Source organism: Lonchura striata, chromosome 2 (genome assembly GCF_050655825.1).
Source record: "Lonchura striata isolate lonStrDom1 chromosome 2, ASM5065582v1, whole genome shotgun sequence".
Classification (NCBI taxonomy): domain Eukaryota; kingdom Metazoa; phylum Chordata; class Aves; order Passeriformes; family Estrildidae; genus Lonchura; species Lonchura striata.
The window spans coordinates 62,740,928-62,748,635 of NC_140704.1; positions in this window are offsets into that span (position 1 = coordinate 62,740,928).

A 7,708-nucleotide genomic window follows, 5' to 3' on the forward strand; every position below is an offset into this window, starting at 1 on the left:
CAGACATGACGAGGAATTTTTTTTCTCCTCCCAGTAACCCCAGAAGTTTTTAGGTTTTGTTTTGTTTTTTTTTTTTTTTTCCCCTTAAGCCTCCGTCCCGGCCAGCTGAGGGAGGAAGAGGGAGCCTGCCGGGCTGTCAGCCGCCAGCAGCGCAGGGCGGACCAGCGCCCCCGCTGTGCCCTGGGAAACCGCGGTGGAGCCCCCGGCGGCCGAGCCTGCACCTCCGGCGGGAAGGGGCACCAGCACAGAGGGGAGAAACAGGAGGAAGGGAGTACACAGCTGGTGCCTGGGACTCCTTCGGCCTTTTAATAATGGTCTGGCGGGACGGCATCCCAGAAGGAGCCTCCAGCAGCATCGCGTACGGCAGGGAGATGGGGAGGTCTGTGCTGCAAATACAGTCCCTCCTTCCCACCGGGACCGCTTGCCATGCGGTGCCCGAACGCCCAGAGAGCGGGGCACGGGGAGAGCTGGCGGGGGCCGCAGCAGTCGGCAGTAGGCATCTGGCAAAACCGGAGCAGCCCTGTAGAGTAAGGAAGTGTGTGGGAGATGCCTGGATGCCTGCAAATGCCTTGGAGCTGCGGGGTTAAGATACACATACTGAAGGTGAAGCAAATGACAGCGCAGTGATGTAGGGTGCATCATCCAAAACGGGATTCTGCTGGAAGGCAGTGGCCTCCCCCATGAGGCTTTCTGAGGCAGAGGGGTTCGGCCGGGCCAAGGGAGGCGGGAAGTGACTTCCCTCATGCCATGGCCCGGGGCAGGAGAGACCCTTCCTGTTTTGATAATTTGGAGAGGTCAGAGGTCGATACATTCACACTATGTATTATAAAATTTAAGCCAGTTTCTGCCAGAATGATATCTGTAGCTCAGGAGGCCAGGAATTCTCATGGTAAAAATTCAGGTGCTGTTCAGCCTCTCAGAAAAGCCAGCTTAAAAGCCATCCTGTAGGTTTAAGCAGAGCCCGCAGGCAAGACCACTGTTACAAGGATCAGCCAAAAAAAAGCAGTGCTTGGAGACCATCATGGCTGGATCAGCTTGGGGTGGCACAAATAAACATGATGGGATGGCACAAAGATGTAAAATAATAGTTTTTTGTAAAATGCATAATTAAATAACTAAACCATACTCTTTTCAATAGATAACATTGCAAGTAACTGCCTACATCATTCAGGTTCCACATGCCTCTACATTAAAGCAACTACAGCAATTGTAATAATGTCCCAATTGTATATTTTCTGTTTTGCTCCTACATAATAAAACTGGATTTAGCTCTCTCTGAAGTACAGTCATACATAAAGAATGCAAACAAGCAACTGAGCTTCATCTTTCCAAACAGAAAGGCACGTGACTGCTGCAGCCTTGCTCTATTGCACCTGCAGACATTTCTTTAGAGAATTCTGTGGTTTTGAGAACAGGTGGGCGATACTTAAGATGACAGAGCAGATCCTATTCCTGCTAAACCAACTTCACAGAGAACAGTGCCAGGCCCAGAGCTGTGATACAAAACCAGAAAAAACAAACAACCTGAAGGCACTCACTTCCCCTAAGAGCAAAACGTGGCAGAGAATCACCTTGGATCATCACAAAAGGAGTTTTCACATCACTGTTAGACTAGAGATGTCCCAGGTACCACATATTAGCTGTTCAGAGAGTTCAGTGTGGCTTCACAGGAAAAGAATTACTGTGAACCTCTGTATTGTAGAAAGATCTCCACACCCTTTTGTTCAGGGTAGGCTTTTGTAATCTCTCCTCTTGTTCCAGTGCATGGTGGTCTTGCCTGTTCTTCAATATAAAAAAACCCAAACAAATAAAATGCCTTCTCTTCTGGCGCTTGCTGTGCTAACCTGAAATAACCACATACCCAAAGGAAGTGAAACTTCTAGGAAGAGAGCCACGAGAGTAACCCCCCTTTTTATGAAGATGTCAGCCTTGCACTGTTTCTGTTTTAAGCAATGAAAGCACTTGACTTCTGCTCATTCTGACTGGTATTTTCTGCCTTTGCAATATAATGATTTTTGCTGTTGTTGGTCTTCCATGACCTGTGTGTCACTCACTCAAAAACCTCTGAGGCTCTCAGCACCAAGTAGGAGCTCTGGCTTCAGCTGGACTCTGCAAGGTCTTGGCTGGGGGTTCTCTATTTGGGCTGAAGTTGGCATGTGCCATCCTGTAGGTTTAAGCATTAAGTATTTGGTTCTATTTTTCTCTTTTAGTCTGACTGGTGCCATGCTTCCAACTTACTGAAAACATTCAAATAATGCAAACCCCTGTGTACCTGTCACTGCATGTTCATGCAAAATGAGCCTAAACTGAAAATTCTATACCTAGGGCTTGAAACTGTCATCCTGATGCCAGATCCTACTGAATTTTATGAGTATGAAAGCTAAAAGTACTCCTATGCCTAATGCTGAACATGCAGGGTTAGTTTCTTATTCCTCCAAGAGCATGATCCTGTTTCAGAAAAACCTTAATCCAGTAAGTCCAGAAGTACAACATCCCCTTTTGGAAGTGAAAAGTAGAACTGTGCACAGCTTTAACCCTGCCACTGAGCACTTCTGGCACTTGTTGCCTGGGGCCAAGTTGGTAGCCCACTACAATCTAATCTCATTCTCAGCTCAGGTGGCAGGAAATTCACATATATATGTCCTGTCTCCCCATGGGTGAGGAGCGCCCCTATTACAGCAGTGTAATGTTGACCAGACATTAAATAAAGGGCACAAGGGATATTCATGAAAGTTGGATTAGTAATAAACATCTATTACTGTGTGGCTCCAGAAAAGCTTTCTTAGAAAATGCTGACACATGGAAAAGAAAAGTTTGCTTTAGACTAGCAGTGTGCTGAGGAGGATGGTGGAATTCACAAGCTTGTCTGCTTCATGGAATGTAAAATGGATGTTCAGGAAGGCCAGATAGTCCCAAAGGACATTGATATCTTCCAGATGAAAGTATCTTATTATTAGCTCTTTTTATTGTCAGAGTACGATTTGTATCTCTTGTGAGCTTTTAAAAATGCTGAGAGGCTGAGCCTTTACATTTGACAAGTTTTTTTTAATGTATATAGAATGGGCAGAGGCACTGTGCCACGGTTGCTCCTCAGCAGAAAATGGGAAAATATATTTGATTTTATTTAAAGTAGAAAAATGTGCTTTATTAAAATACATTTTATTCCTTCTTGTGTGACATGCAGTTTTACTATTTTCCATATTTAAGTTTTGAGACAAAAGCCATTACTGGCAATTACACTTTAGAGAATAAAGATGCCAACAGCCGATGTTTTATCCACTTTCATTTTTGTGATCTTAATGTCTCACTGGAGTCATAAAATGTTATGGGAATGCATGCATTTGCTTGGCCATTTATTAGATTGATTTTAACCTATCAATTTTATGGACCTGCGTTTTACTTTCACAAACTTGTAAAGGATTTCATTCTTTTAAAATACATGCAGGGTACCTTCCACGTACTGTTAATAACCTTGCTAAAAGGACTCAGGCTTTGTAAGGGTTGCTCTGACCAAACCAATGCAAACACAATCGAAGTGATACAGCAAAATTGCCTGAATTTGAAAACAGGCCAGGGCCAAAACATGATGCTTAAGAAGCTCAAGGGTAGGTAAGTCTTGGCTCTTATATTTGCATTATTGCAAAACCATGATAGAAGTGTGGCTAGAAACACAAATGAAGTCAAATGAGCTTGTAGCTCCAACCTAGTGCTGTGACATGTCAGACCTGCTTTTTTCAGGTATCTTCATCAGTGTAGTGGAAATTATAGGGATACTCACCTTCCGTCATACAAAAGTAGGCTATGAAGACTTCTAAGGGCTATTTCTGTACTATCTACATTTTTCTTCACATGTCCTACAGCCTACAGTCCACTGCAGCAGTTTCTTCTACCCTCTCTATAGTCCCCAACAATTACTGTCTCCCAGACTGCATCTATATTTAGGAGGAACTTCATCTAAATATCTAAGAAGATCTCTCCCTGTCATTGTTTCAAAGTAATTTTAGGACTCCTTTTTACCATTGTGGCTTCAAAACCCTGAGCACAGAGGCATGATGATTCACCCTCTTTCTGTCCACATCCATGAACTATATACTTCTCAGGGGAGGAAGAGGCTTTACTACTATTTTCATAATTAAAGTCCTCATTTTTGGCATTTTGACAGGCTTTATATTAAGGAATAAGGAGTGTCAAACACTGCAAGCAAGGGATAAAGAAAATTTTCACCATAAGGAAAAAATGAGCCATATCTTTTGTGAGCATGACCTGACCAGTGAAACTGGCAGTTTTCATGACTTCAGTTTGGATTAACCTCTTTAAAGGACACAGACTATTGTAACAGCCAACATGCATTTCCACCTGAAACCAATGTGAGTATCTCTGGGACAGGGACACATAAAAGTGCAGCTTTTCGTGGAAAAACTGAGTTGGAACTCAAGGATGGAGTCAGGCTGTGAACTGCAGTCAGCCTGGCTTTGGCAGCACTGTCAGAGTTACGTTTTCTTCACCACCATGATTACCTCTACCAGGTAATCAGACTTAAACCACATTACTGAGGTACAGAGCAGGAATAACCAGACAGGGGCAGACAAGGGCGTATTTCCCTTAGCTGATACTGCCACCAAAGCTCAAGGATTGGAAAATGCTGATCTAAAAAGTCAGTCTAAATAACTTTGGTGCATCACCCTGGAAAGAGTCCAGGAGGGGCAGGAGGGTGACAATGCCTGCCATGGGCTAAGAGGCTCTCTGGTTGTGCAAGGTTTCCTTTGCACAAGGAAGCAAAGATTATATCCAAGGTGCCTGGCTCCATTAATAATTTCTCCTTACTATTCATACTTGAAGCCACTCAAGTCAAAAGGCCACCACAACTCCCAGATCTGGAGTCATCTGCCAGCTTTTTTCTGGTGCCTTTTTAAAATCTTTCCGTCACGAGAACATGGATGGCCTGGACACTACAGTGAAGAATAGGGTAACATTTCAATCCTCAGCTATCAGATTTGGTAAACAGGAGACCAGAGTCTTTGCAAAGAAGCTCAGTTAGCTCATTTGGTTCTGTTGCCAGTGCAGTGCTGGAGTAACAAAAATCTTCATCAATTGCTCAACAAAATAATTTGTAAAGCAAGAGGGATTGAAATTTTATACACTTATTCAAGAAGAGGAAGGAAATGATGGACTTTAAAAAACAGTCCTCTCCTCTGTAATTCCTGCAAACAACATGGGATGGGCATGGATTTTTTTTTCTGTTCTCCCCCAATATGCACTATTCTGATAAAAGGGCTTTATTTGATGTACAAGCCAAAGTCAAAGCAGCCTCTCCTGCTTTATCCTCTAGTTCATATGACAAGATCTATTCCTTCTGAACACCTCTGTTGAAGGGGAGCCCTTGATTAAATGAGCTACAGACTGAAGCATCCTTTCACGCTCCTGTGGGGAGTTTTGACTGCAAAATGTTTGCATGCGTAGCCAGGGCACTGCTGGGACTGTGTATTCTCACTTTGTTTTCTTTCTTTCTCCCTCAGGCAGATTCTGTCAAGTACTGAGCCCTCCTGGAGCCAATGGGAGTTTAAAAGTCTTCAACATCTTTCTAGCTTTGGCTACCTCATAATATAGGCATTAATGTATGCACAGCTTATTTTTAGAAACTGTAACATGCTTTCTGGGTAAAAAAAAAAAGGCTTGAAAGACACCTTCTTCTCCCTTAGAGTTGACATTGAATTGGATTTAATAGAACAGCCTGAAATTCCTTCCATTAAAAAGTGTATTATAAATGCTCAAGGAGCTGTAACTGCAGTTGAAAGCTAGGTATATTCCTGCCAAAGGGTAAACTAACTTCATCTAATAGGAGAATATTTCTAGTGGGAAAATTTACCCTTTATGAGCCTTTTTCCTGGAGACAACACAGAAAATATGTCTTCACTATGTTTCTAGCAGAGCAAAATAAAGTAAACATATCTGCAGGTTGCTGAGAAAACCATTGGCATCAAAATATGCAAGACAAAATTTATCTGTTTTCAGACTCTCAGCCTAGTACAATCAGCTATCTGGGCAATAAAAAGGCCCACAATGCTGTCCTTCAGTATGGTTTGTAATGATCCTTTGAATGGCCTAACATCACAAATTTTATTGCATTTTGAATTAGGAAGCCCTAAAGTGTTAAAATAGATGAGCGTTATTATTCTGTGTCTGCAGAAGGGGAGACTGAGACACAGAGAAGAGAAAGCAGCTTGCTTAGGACTGCAGAAAGAGGTCATCCTAAAGTCTGAAGTATTTGTAGCATTTGGCATGTGAGTTTGTATACAGCTCTTAGAGAACATACTGTTTTGCAGGGGAAGGAAACCAATCACATTGCATATGGCCGCTAGAAGTGTGTATGTCCAACAGAGCCATTTGCAAATACTAACAAATCCTTTTTTGGTTTGTTTTTTTTTTAAGGATGATCTGTTCTAATGTTCTTTTTTTTTTTTTTTTCCCTCATTCCTGGGAAGGAAAATCACTCAGTTTAAAAGTGGTAGGCAATGGATAACAACTTCAAATGAGGGGTTTTTTTACTGCTGTTGTTAGTAATTGAAATGAGTTCTTCCTTTGCTCTTGCTACACTACCCCGGGAGAAGAAATTGCCCTTGCTTTAGATGAAAACTGTGTCTTAACCAACAATAACTCTCCCGTAAAAAATAACCAGCAAAAACTCTCCCGAGTCGTGCTGCTGACCTGCAATAGGCTATTCATGTTCTTAAAATTAAGGGCACACAAATTGCTCAGCTATGTGAATAAGGAGCCCTTCAACATCTGCTTAAGGCAAGAAGTTCTCAATGAAAGAAATACATAAGACAGTCACAGCAGCAGGGATTCTGAGGATGACAGACATGAAGGATTGGACCCTGAGCCTGATGTACAAGGACTGCTGAATTGCATTCATTCACACAGCAGCATCTGTAAGATACAGCTCATTGGTGTTTGCTGCTTCAAATACTTGAAGTCAAAAGAAGCGTGAGTGATTTGATGTGTCTACACAGCATAATTAGAGATGTAAACAATAACTGCCACTGCAGAAACTAGAGCAATATGCTAAGTAATTACCTGAGTTATTTTGGCCTGGCTACGTTCTGCATCATTAGTATAATTACGGGAATTGAATTCAAGCCCATCATACCTTTAATAGTTCAGTTTGTGCACAGCAACCTCATCCTCAATTTTTATGATGTTTCCTTGATTGCCAAGGGTGGCCCATGCTCTCTCTTATTTTTTGTCATCTGAGCCACAAAGGAAAGACCCATTAATGAAAACAAGGTTAATTATGCTTTCATCAGAATGGCTGCAGAAGAGATTTCTTCTGAGAAAGAGCAGAGTGGGGAGTCCATTTGTTCTGTTCCCTTCCTCCTTAAAAAATAAAGTAAAACCACACAATGAATGTCTCTATTTACATTTCAGAGTTCTTTTCATGCGTAATATGCCTGTGTGAATGTACCAAACACAAGTGAAGCATGAATAATATGTGACTATTTTTCCCTTTTTCCCTATATTGCTTAGTACTTTATTTTTTAACTCTTCCCAAGAGCAAGAAGGTAAACATTTCCATTCCCCCTTTCTCTTTGTTCCTTTTTTTTTTTTATTCAGGACGCGGCTTGTAGTGAATCTGTTAGGACTATTATGCTATATTCATCAGTTCTACTTGATGCAGCTCATGTGTGAATCGAGGCTTTTTATCTCTATA